Below are 12,326 nucleotides of genomic sequence, written 5' to 3' on the forward strand. Positions count from 1 at the left end.
AGAAGAAAGAAAGAAGGGAAGAAAAGAAGAAAGAAAGAAAGAAAGAAAGAAAGAAAGAAAAGAAGGAAAGAACGAGAAGAAAGAAAGGAAGAATGAAAGAAAGAAAAGAACGAGAAGAAAGAAAAGAAGGAAAAAGAGGACAGAAAGAAAGAAAAGAACAAGAAGAAAGAAAGAAAGAAAGAAAGGAAGAAAAGAACGAGAAGAAAGAAAAGAAGGAAAAAGAGGAAAGAAAGAAAGAAAGAAAAGAAGGAAGAAAGAAAAAAATGAAGAAAGGAAGAAAAGAAGAAAGAAAGAAAGAAAGAAAAGAAGAAAGAAAGAAAGAGAAGTTGTTGTTTTTAAGGGTGGGTTTCAGTTTTCAGACTCTGTTTCTTTAAATCAGATAAAAATATCCATCCTCAAACTCCATGCACACAATGAAACAGCTCCTTTAGAGCAGAACTGTCTTATCCTAAAGAACAACATGACTGAATATTAGTATATCCAGCTCACTATGAGAAGACATTATATCTCAACATGAGACAATTCAACTTAGTCATCTTATTTTAAGTACAAGATGGTCTTAAACCGAGAGAAGTGCTGCTATAATACAACTCAGATTAAGGTGAATATATCTCAAATGAAGAAGTTTAGTGCAAAAATATTTTTTGGAGTGAAAAAATATTAATTGTTATCATTCCTGTCTTATTCTGAGACACTAAGCTTTAAAGTACTGATAAAATATTGCTTAAAATAGGTTTTTCCCTGCTGATTTTAAGATCACAGTTTTCTAAATATTACATCTTATTCTAAGAAATCTTACCAAGCACATTTTCACTTCTTCTTTTTTTGTTTATTTCAAGGTAAAAGTATGAAATAAGTTTTTTTCCCTTGTTTTTGGATGGGCAGTTTTTCCAGTGCAGTCCTTCTGCAGAGAGTTATAATAACCTCTCACAGTGAGCTGAAATATTGCCTCCTAAACAAATAACAGTGACTGCTTTGACGTGCACGAGTCTGAAGACTGTGAAAACCCCCTAATGTGTAGATTTACTACTTGAAGTGATGAAAGCAGCTTCTGTTTGAAGAGTGCACATACTGTACAGACTCCTCATTTGCCTGCTAAATGGGGAAGCCATCAAGCCTCCCCCCAAAAAAGATTCCCCTCTTTTCTTCCCTCCTCTACGAGCTCCCAAGACGCCCGTCAGAGAAAAAACAGATGAAACTTGGCACTTTTTGAAATGAGCACCTCGACAAAAGAGGAACAGCCCGGCGCTGGAGGTTGTGAAGGACATCTGTTCGTGACCTCAGACCCCACCAGCTGCAGCCGGCCTCATCCAAGCACTCCTCCAAGGCCTCGGCCAAACCCCTCGCTCGCTTGGCATCAGTCAGCCGACTTACTGCATTGCTTCAGCTCTGCCAGTTTTCCATTTCCAGTTATAAAACTGACGTTTCACCTTCCGAGTCTGACACTGTGTCATAAAATATGATGTTCCCCAGAACTAGCAGGCAGTCAGAAAAAACACAGTACATGTGCAGTTCTTATTTCAGGTTAGCACCTTGACAGTAATAAAGACAACTTTTAAAATATACTCATCCCTTGTTTTATTAAGAAAGATGGTCTCCTTCACTGTTAATACTTGTAGAAGTTTTCTGAGAGCCGACCACACTTCAGCTGCAAAATATGCAGTGCCCATGGTAGGTTGTTTTGGCTCAGACTCTTTCCAAACAGAGCAGGTTTAGACCGTACTCTATATGTTCTATTATCAACAAAGACCCAACATCAAGACCAGATAAGATCCAGTCCCATCTTACAGACAGGACTCAGTCTGATCTCATCTTAATCCACCATGAGCAGAGCACTTTGCAGCATTTAGCAAGTTACAGTGGCAAGGACAAACTTCCTTTAACAGGCAGAAACCTCCAGCAGGACCAGACTCATGTTAGACACACATCTGCTGAGACCGTGTTGGAGAGAGGGATAGAGGGAGATGAAGAGAGAGAGAGATGATAGTGGAGAGACGGATAGTAGTAGTTGTAGCAGCGGGAGTCTGGCACGTCCACAGCAGCAGAGATCCAGAGGAACCTACGAGACTAGGGAGCTCAGGGACTCCAGAAAGGTCTAAGAAAAGAGAAAAGAGAGGGAGACCAGAAGAAAGAAAAAGAGGAGAATAAACAGTATTACAGAAGGAAAGTACGGGATAAGAAAAGGAGACATAAAGGATGAAGAAACATGGAAAGAAAGAAAGAAAGAAAGACCCAAAAAAGGAATCTACAGCAGAGATCCAGAGGAACCTACGAGACAAGGGGGCTCAGGGACTCCAGAAAGGTCTATGGTTAGTAACTTTAATGGGACAGGAAGAGTTAAAGTAAGAGACAGGCAGAGAGAGGAGAGAGAGGGAAAGACAGGATCCCAGTGTGTCAGTCTAAGCCTATAGCAGCATAGCTAAGAGCTGGTCCAAGCCTGAGCCAGCTCTAAGTACAGCAGCATTTAGCAAGTTACAGGGGCAAGGACAAACTTCCTTTAACAGGCAGAAACCTCCAGCAGGACCAGACTCATGTTAGGCACACATCTGCTGAGACCTACCGTGTTGGAGAGAGGGATAGAGGGAGGTGAAGAGAGAGAGAGATGATAGTGGGGAGACGAATAGTAGTAGTTGTAGCAGCTGGAGTCTGGCACGTCCACAGCAGCAGAGATCCAGAGGAACCTACGAGACAAGGGAGCTCAGGGACTCCAGAAAGGTCTATCCGATCAGTCATGACTTGGACTAAGTGTGATTTCCTGAGTCTGGCTAGAGATAAGACAAACTAATAGCAGGTCCCATATGGTCTAGCGGTTAGGATTCCTGGTTTTCACCCAGGCGGCCCGGGTTCAACTCCCGGTATGGGAACAGTCTTTGACCTTTCGCAGTTGTCTTACATACATATTCTCATTTCATCCTTAATGCAAGAGGGAGAGAGAGACTAGACATATAGTAGTAATTGTAGTGGATGTCTATGGCAGACATCCAGAGGAACCTACGAGACAAGGGAGCTCAGGGACCCCAGAAAGGTCTATGGTTAGTAACTTTAATGGGACAGGAAGGGAGAGGAGAGAGAGAGGGAAAGACAGGATCCCAGTGTGGCAGTCTAAGCCTATAGCAGCAAAACTAAGAGCTGGTCCAAGCCTGATCCAGCTCTGACTACAGCAGCATTTAGCAAGTTACAGTGGCAAGGACAAACTTCCTTTAACAGGCAGAAACCTCCAGCAGGACCAGACTCATGTTAGACACACATCTGCTGAGACCGTGTTGGAGAGAGGGATAGAGGGAGGTGAAGAGAGAGAGAGATGATAGTGGAGAGACGGATAGTAGTAGTTGTAGCAGCTGGAGTCTGGAACGTCCACAGCAGCAGAGATCCAGAGGAACCTACGAGACAAGGGAGCTCAGGGACTCCAGAAAGGTCTATCCAATCAGTCATGACTTGGACTAAGTGTCATTTCCTGAGTCTTTGTAGAGATAAGACAAACTGATACCAAATCCCATATGGTCTAGTGGTTAGGATTCCTGGTTTTCACCCAGGCGGCCCGGGTTCAACTCCCGGTATGGGAACAGTCTTTGACCTTTCGCAGTTAAGTTACATACATATGCTCATTTCATCCTTAATGCAAGAGGGACGAGAGACACTAGACAGATAGTAGTAATTGTAGTGGATGTCTATGGCAGACATCCAGAGGAACCTACGAGACAAGGGAGCTCAGGGACTCCAGAAAGGTCTATGGTTAGTAACTTTAATGGGACAGGAAGAGAGAGGAGAGAGAGAGGGAAAGACAAGATCCCAGTGTGTCAGTCTAAGCCTATAGCAGCAAAACTAAGAGCTGGTCCAAGCCTGATCCAGCTCTAACTACAGCAGCATTTAGTAAGTTACAGTGGCAAGGACAAACTTCCTTTAACAGGCAGAAACCTCCAGCAGGACCAGACTCAAGTTAGACACACATCTGCTGAGATTAGATAGACGGATGGATAAGTAGATGGATAGACGGATGGATGGATAGATGGATAGATGGATAGATAGATAGATAGATAGATAGATAGATAGATAGATAGATAGATAAAGTCACCACAGCAGAGTAAGGCATGCTAGAGGTTTCCTTGAAACAGACTCTGAACAGTAACAGTGTTCAGCGTTCAGTGTTCGGACAAGATGTTCTTCGGTGACAAAGCGACATTATTAACTGACCTTGGTGGAGAACAACATATTGTTTAACAAACACATAAAGCACATGTCTTCACGTCTCTGTTTCCCAGCAGACGCGTTTCTGTCTCTGAGAGAAACAGCGCCGAGTCGAGTCGTGTGTGGAGTCGTAAACAGACACACTCACACAATGAAGGAATGATCAGATGGAAACTCCCAAACAAATTGGTGATTCAGAGTCGATGTCGTGGATTATCTCCATCTATTGAAGTTGATTTCCATACTGCTGAAGGCAGAATGAATGACGCCAAATGGCTTTTCTAAAGAGCGGGAAATAAGGGCATCAGAGTGCAGAGTGAACGTAAAGACAGGGGGCAATTTTCTCCATTAATGGAGCGCTGCATAAGATGGATGTGGGCTGATAATGACAGATCCTCAGTTATATATATGAGTATGTATGTATTTAATGTGTACAAGTGCCGTCAATATGATGAGTGTTTGAGTAAGCTTCAAAATTAGAATCTATATGAGAAAATGTTGAATATGTTTTGATTACAAGTTGTGTAAAAGTTCCAAAACGGCAAATAAGTTTAGTTTGTGGTGAATTCCTTGAATTAGTCAACAAAAGTTTTATCTTTAATGTCTGTTTTACATTTATGAAGTTGAAATAAAACATGATAGGCTGTATGTAGGCCAGTAAAGTTGAATTTCTGCTTTAAAAATAGCTGTACATTGTTCCATTTGTATTACCCAGCTGTCTTAAATACTGTATGTTTGATTCTAATTGGTCCAAACCTAACAACAGTGATTCATTCTCAATGGACAAACCTGATCACACACTTAATATCAAATAAATCGTCCTTAAAGCAGTGTTTTGTTTCAACTTGTTGATGTCCTTAGTTAGTGCCTCACCATGTCAGATCCTAATATGCTTAACCATCTATTTTCTGCATTACCCCTATCTTTTTGGATCTAATTTTGTCCACCTGTTGTTTAAATATCCACTTTCACTCTTAGTGCTCTGTTTTTGGTCTCCACCACCTTTTGGAGTTCAAAATTTGGGATCTTTTTAGCCGCTAATGCTTCAAATTGTTCCCTAGTCTGTTATTCTCCCCTGATATATATTTCACAAATTACAATTTATCCTAACTATTTTCACATTGTGTGTTACATTGCCCTCTAGTGGACAAATAGATTAATGAGGTGTTACACCAGTGTAAATTTCATTCATGAAAATACAAAGATAATTTTTTTGCATTAATATGTATTTACAACATTATCACTTTCTTTTTGGATCTGTTTTTGTCAAACCTGTTGTTTAAATATCCACTTTCACTCTTTGTGCTCTGTTGTTGGTCTCCACCACCTTTTGGAGTTCAAAATTTGGGATCTTTTTTGCCGCTAATGCTTCAAATTGTTCACCAGTCTGTTATTCTCCTCTAATTGCCCTTTTTACCTAAGTCTAATAATAATAGATTTCAGAAATTACAAATGAATCCTTGCAGTTTTCACAATGTTCAGTTACATTGCCCTCTAGTGGACAAATAGATGAATGAGGTGTTACAGCAGTCTTACTTTCATTCATGAAAATTACAAAGATACATTTTTTGTGCATAACCATATATTTACCACATCATCCCTGTCTTGTGGATCTGTTTTTGTCCAACTGGTGTTTAAATATCGACTTTCAGTCTTTGTGCTCTGTTTTTGGTCTCCACCACCTTTTGGATTTAAACATTTTAAGGGATTTTTTGCCGCTAAAGCTTCAAATTGTTCACCAGTCTGTTCACAAATTACAAACTAATCCTTCACATTGTTAAGTTACATTGCCCCCTAGTGGACAAATATATTATTGAGGTGTTACAGCAGTTTTACTTTCACTCATAAAAATGACATGAACATCTATTTACCACATTATTACTTTCTGGTGGATCTGTTTTTGTGTCCACCCAGTGACTAAATATCGACTTTCAGTCTTTGTGCTCTGTTTTTGGTCTCCACCACCTTTTGGATTTAAACATTTTAAGGGATTGTTTGCCGCTAAAGCTTCAAATTGTTCACCAGTTTGTTCACAAATTACAAACTAATCCTTCACATTGTTAAGTTACATTGCCCCCTAGTGGACAAATATATTATTGAGGTGTTACAGCAGTCTTACTTTCATTCATAAAAGTGACAAACATCTATTTACCACATTATTGCTTTCTTGTGGACCTTATTTTGTCCACTCAGTGTTTAAATTTCCACTTTCACTCTTTGTGCTCTGTTTTTGGTCTCCACCAACATTTGGAGCTAAAAGTGTGGGATCTTTTTTGCAGCTAATGCTTCAAATTGTTCACCAGTCTGTTCACGAATTACAAACTAATCCTTCACATCGTTAAGTTACATTGCCCTCTAGTGAGCAAATATATTATTGAGGTGTTACAGCAGTTTTACTTTCATTCATAAAAATGACATGAACATCTATTTACCACATTATCACTTTCTGGTGGATCTGTTTTTGTGTCCACCCAGTGACTAAATATCCACTTTTAGTCTTTGTGCTCTGTTTTTGGTCTCCACCACCTTTTGGATTTAAACATTTTAAGGGATTGTTTGCCGCTAAAGCTTCAAATTGTTCACCAGTTTGTTCACAAATTACAAACTAATCCTTCACATTGTTAAGTTACATTGCCCCCTAGTGGACAAATATATTATTGAGGTGTTACAGCAGTTTTACTTTCATTCATAAAAATGACATGAACATCTATTTACTACATTATTACTTTCTTGTGGACCTTATTTTGTCCACTCAGTGTTTAAATTTCCACTTTCACTCTTTGGTCCCCACCAACATTTGGAGCTAAAAGTGTGGGGTCTTTTTTGCAGCTAATGCTTCAAATTGTTCCCTAGTCTGTTCAGAAATTACAAACTAATCCTTCACATTGTTAAGTTACATTGCCCCCTAGTGGACAAATATATTATTGAGGTGTTACAGCAGTCTTACTTTCATTCATAAAAGTGACATGAACATCTATTTACCACATTATCCCTTCCTTGTGGATGTGTTTTTGTGTCCACCCAGTGACTAAATATCCACTTTCACTCTTTGTGCTCTGTTTTTGGTCTCCACCACCTTTTGGAGCTAAAAAATTGGGGTATTTTGTGCTAATGCTTCAAATTGTTCACCAGTCTGTTCAGAAATTACAAATTAATGGTGGACAAATAGATTAATGAGGTGTTACGGCACTTTAAATTTCATTAATGAAAATGACAAAGACACTTTCTTTTCATAAACATGTATTTACTACAATATCACTTCTTTGTGGATCTGTTTTTGTCCAGCTGTTGTTTAAATATCCAGTTTCACTCTTTGTGCTCTGTTTTTGGTCTCCACCACCTTTTGGAGTTAAACATTTTTCGGGGTTTTTTTGCCACTTTTTACCATCCAGGCGTTACTGCACTTTAAATTTCAGTCATGAAGATTACAAAGATACATTTTCGTCAATGACCTTTTCTTTCATGACGTAGACGAACTTAAATACACATCAGATAATAAAAACTGTGACAAAGTGAAATGTACCTCCACTGTGCGACTAATCTGTCTGCAAACTACAAGCAATGCAGTCCTGTAACAGGCTGAGATAGCTTAAGGCTGATTTATACTTCTGCGTCGCCCCTACGCAGCAGGGGCTGACGCGGACATGAGCCCCTCATACTTGTGCGTCGGTGTGTCCGTGTCGCGCAGCAATTCTCCGCCGAAACGCCTGAGGGCAGTGTGGTCTCTCTGATAGCCGGCCGCCTGCTTCCGGTCCCGCTACGATCTCTGTTTACTTTTCCACATCGATTCAGAGCGTGTTCTGTTAATCTACAGCTGATACATGTTGCTGTTTATCATACAGACATGATTACATGAAGAATAGAGAGGAGGAGATGAAATACACGGCCGATGTCCGGGATCCCGGAAGTGTTGTAAATGCGGGAAAGACAAAGCCGCCGAGCGGACCAATCACAGGGCTTGCGGTGCCCGTCGGCTCTACGTGAGGTTACATTTTGGAGGAGGTACACGTCAGCTACGTGCGTAGGCCTCGGCGTAGGTACGGGAGCTACACGGACCCCCGGCGTAGGGTACGCCGTTGATTCAACGCAGAAGTATAAATCAGCCTCAATGCTTCAAAATGTTCACTAGTTTGTTCACAAATTACAAATTAACCCTTTCCATTGTTAAGTTACATCGCCCTCTAGTGGACAAATAGATGAATGAGGCGTTACGGCGCTTCAAATTTCATTCACGAAAATTACAAAGATACATTTTTGTCAACAACTTTTTCTTCCATGAAGTAGACAAGCTGAAATACACATCAAGACAATAAGTGAAATTTACTTCCACTGTGCGTCGAATCTGTCCATCAAACTACAAGCAATGCAGTCCTGTAATAGGCTGAGATAGCTTAGGGGCGGACAATTGAAATCCAAGATGGCCGCTCCCAGTACTAATAGTAAAACAGCTGTGTTTATAAGCAACTTAGTCTTGTTCTGCGCAAACAACACCAGGAGCTTTTAGCTCAACAACTTTCTGACTTTGTTTCCAACTCATAACAGGAAACCAGTCGACTCAGATGTGACGCCATTATCAGCGCCATAATATTCAACGTCTGCTGTTAATAGCTTAAAAAACGAACACCGCTTTAAGGTAGCAGAAACTACTTGACTCTAAATCAAAAATCTCTCCCTGGTTTAATCCAGTCTGATTTTTAATGCTCACTTGATGCCCGTTCACTAAACAACAAATCAGCCATGGGTATTTGTTATTTTCCTAGATACAGCAGGGTTCATTGAAGTTCCTGCGTGCTTTATTTGTTGCAAACATCAGATGTAATGTCAACTGTGAATAACAAGAACCCGACATGTCACGGGGTCTTTGCTTTGATACCAGAGGGAAGTGTTTGAGACAGAGCTTACACTGTTCTTCCCACAAAGTCTCCTCGTACGCCGTCTTCTTCCCCCTGCGGCGTTGTTTTTCCAAAGGAATCCCATGACTTCCCAAGAAGCAACATGACTGCAACACTCGTGTGGTGAATGTACACGGAGACGAGAAAAACCTGGAAAGACAAGCGAGAGGTTGTTGGGGTTTTTTTTTCAAAAAAGGTGTAAAAAGACTTTCAGAAGTTTGTTATCGGCGTTCAAATCAATAGTGAGATCTGGTTTCACCACAAAAAGAACAACACACGTAAACATGAGACTCCTCTGCCCTCTTTGGATTGTTTGATGTACTCTCCTGGTATCTTTCTGCGGCTGTAAATAAATAGCTGCAGGCTAATGGGATCTGGTCAAGGGAGTGTTTGTGTGCGTGTGCATTGAAGGCGGCAAACAAACAAACACACACACGCATGCACACAAAAGACATCTGTCTTTTTGGCTGCTGCAGAACAAATCATATCCATGTGAAAGCAGCAGCAGGAAAAAACAAGCAGTGAATGCGAATCCTTGAGCAGCTGACATCTAATCACACACAGTGAACCATTAGGATGAATTATTGATGTGTGCTCATATTTATGCAGGTAATAATAGGAAAGTGTTAATCTTTTCACACAACCTGCAGCGGAAAGTACCCTCCCTGTTCACTGGCTTTATTTGAATCAGGAACAGACAAGCGCAGCAGTGTCAGTGTGGATCGAATTATAACACTCCTGGCAGTTTCCCAGAGAGTGCATTACGGGGACGGAGTCTTCAGACCTCACCTTTCGTCCGTCTGACACAGGTCGGATGTCCTAAATCTGGAATCTGATGATTGGATTTCTATCAGGGAGGTCGAACGTCAGTGACTCATTGAGCTTTTAATCAATGTCAGACAAATCCTGAATACAAGAAGACGACGAGATCTGAGAAGGGAAGCTTATGAGGAGTGCATTCTGTTTTTCAGCCACGAGGTGGAGACTCGACTGTTGCAGAAATATTAACTCAAAAGCCATTTTCTTAATGACTTCATGGTCCCAGTCCCAGTTTTTAAGGCCTCATCAACACTTTGATTTCAAATTTTTTGAATAATGGTCCCATTCATTGTTAAAGAGATTATCTGGCAGGGTGTTCTTAAAGGCACAGCGCGTTGTGACTGACATTTAATTTCCATGTAGCCTCACAGAAAGTGTTGTTCAGCCTTCACTTCCACTAGAAGACACTCTTAAAGCTGCTGTTGGTAGGAATGGTGTAAAAATGTGTTGCTTTTTTTCTGCTGGGTTTGGAGAAAAGGTCATAATACCCATCGGTACTCATCATTAAGTGGAGTAATTTGAGACTATTGTGAAATCTCTGTTTTCCAATGCCTTTGTATCAAGCAATGTTATTATTCCCCTCGTTCCTGTTATGACGGACCAATCACAGCTAATCACCAATCCTCTGTCCTCATTGGTTAAGGGGTGGCCCCTACCACGTCCTCCGATTGGTTATGAGTCCAGCACTATCATGACTGCACACGCCGGTCTGTGTTGGCGGGGCCAAGAGGAAATCTAGTTGGGAGGGATAGTGTTGACATTCAAAGTCCCTCTCTCTGAACAGATGTTTACTCTGAGACTACCAACAGCAGCAGGTTTAAGAGTCCACAGTTGATAGTTGGTTGCACATGTTGGTTTCAGTGTGTCTTTATAGGTCTTAAAAGTGTCTTAATTAGTGTCACAGTGACCCTTGGTTATGGATGCATTTTTTATATGAGCTTACACTTCCTTATCCTCTAGCTCCACCTGATCTCCCAAACACAATCACACCTGGCCCTTATCTGTGGTCAAAGCCACTGTGGCTACATCATGCTGACTATGGCAGAAGAAGAAGAGAAACTTCATTAAATCGGTCCAATTCCCATGCTCTGGTCTGTACCATAACTTGAACCTTTGACCTCTTTTCAAAGCCAAATCCCTCCAGATCCAGCTACTGCCACCTCTCTCTATATATATACACATCTCAATACACTGTATATGTTTGGTTTACAACATCAGATTATTGTACTGTTCTCTTCACAAGTGTAAACAGCAGATAAACAGCCAGCAAAACTCCCATTTCAAAAACCAGGAAGTGAGCGTGCTTGCTCCTTTAAAGACTCAGTTCAGTGAGTCAGAAAATGCAAATAAAACTCATCAATTAATCAAACATGTAAACAGTATAAAATACTTACAGCCATTGCTTTCAGAGGGATCCATGCAGAGGATTACTTTGGATTCAACAGGGGAAAACCACACAGATGAAGTCATGTTCTCTTTTCAGTCTCTACTTCCTGCTTCCTGTATCAGACAGACTTTAAAATCCTTCAATGCAAATATTTTTTATCTTGCATTCAACTTTAACTTTGATTTATGAAACATATCAAGGGTAGAATAATTATTAACTCTGTTACTTTAGGATAAAATGTTAAGTGATGTCAAACAAAAACTTTGGATGGTCGTGTTCTCTTCCAGTCTCTACATCCTTTTTACCATATCTCGACAGACTTCAAAATAAAAGCACAACAACACTAAACATTTTTTATCTTGCAGTCAACTTTTATTTTGATATTTAAAGCACATCAAGGGCAGAAAAAAAATATTATCATAACTCCTTTACTTTAAGATAAAATGTGAAGAGATGTCAAACAGGTTCTCTTTCAGTCTCTACTTCCTGTATGTCGACAGACTTCAAAATAAATGCACAACAACACTAAACTGTGATCTTGCAGTCAACTTTTACTTTGATATATAAAAAACACCAAGAGCAAAACAATTATTAACTCTTTTACTTTAAGATAAAATGTGATGAAATCTCAAACAAAAACTTTGGATGGTCATGTTCTCTTTCAGTCTCTTTCAGTCTCTACTTCCTGCTTCCTGTATCTCTATAGACTTCAAAATAAAAGCACAAGAACCATTTATGCAAAGGTTTTTTTATTTTGCAAACGACTTTTACTTAGTATATAAAACACATCAAGGGAAGAACAATTATTAACTCCATTACTTTAAGATATTATGCGAGGAGATGTCAAACGAAAACCTTGGATGTGCGTTTCCTCATTCAGTCTCTACCGCCTGCTTCCTGTCTCTCTGTAGACTTCAAAATAAAAGCACAAGAACCTTTTATGGAAACGTTTTTTATCTAGTAGTCAACTTTTACTGTGATATATGAAATACACCAAGGGTAGAACAATTATAACTCCATTAATTTAAATAATATGGGAGTAG

At 40.1% G+C, this 12,326-nt stretch overlaps 1 long non-coding RNA gene and 2 other non-coding genes across 3 annotated transcripts; 2 read left to right on the forward strand and 1 right to left on the reverse strand.

The window, feature by feature from the left end:
* The first annotated feature begins 2,792 nt into the window (after positions 1-2,792).
* trnae-uuc lies at positions 2,793-2,864 on the forward strand. The gene has a single exon. It is a non-coding gene; the product is annotated as a tRNA-Glu (tRNA).
* A 627-nt stretch (positions 2,865-3,491) lies between these two features.
* trnae-uuc lies at positions 3,492-3,563 on the forward strand. Its single transcript has one exon. It is a non-coding gene; the product is annotated as a tRNA-Glu (tRNA).
* Positions 3,564-8,861: 5,298 nt separating this feature from the next.
* Positions 8,862-11,569, reverse strand: LOC117829095. Its single transcript, XR_004634546.1, has 2 exons — positions 11,291-11,569; positions 8,862-9,227 (listed from the first exon to the last, which is right to left on the reverse strand). It is a non-coding gene; the product is annotated as an uncharacterized LOC117829095 (long non-coding RNA).
* Positions 11,570-12,326: the final 757 nt, after the last annotated feature.

The sequence above is a fragment of the Notolabrus celidotus genome, chromosome 17 (assembly GCF_009762535.1).
Source record: "Notolabrus celidotus isolate fNotCel1 chromosome 17, fNotCel1.pri, whole genome shotgun sequence".
Taxonomy (NCBI): domain Eukaryota; kingdom Metazoa; phylum Chordata; class Actinopteri; order Labriformes; family Labridae; genus Notolabrus; species Notolabrus celidotus.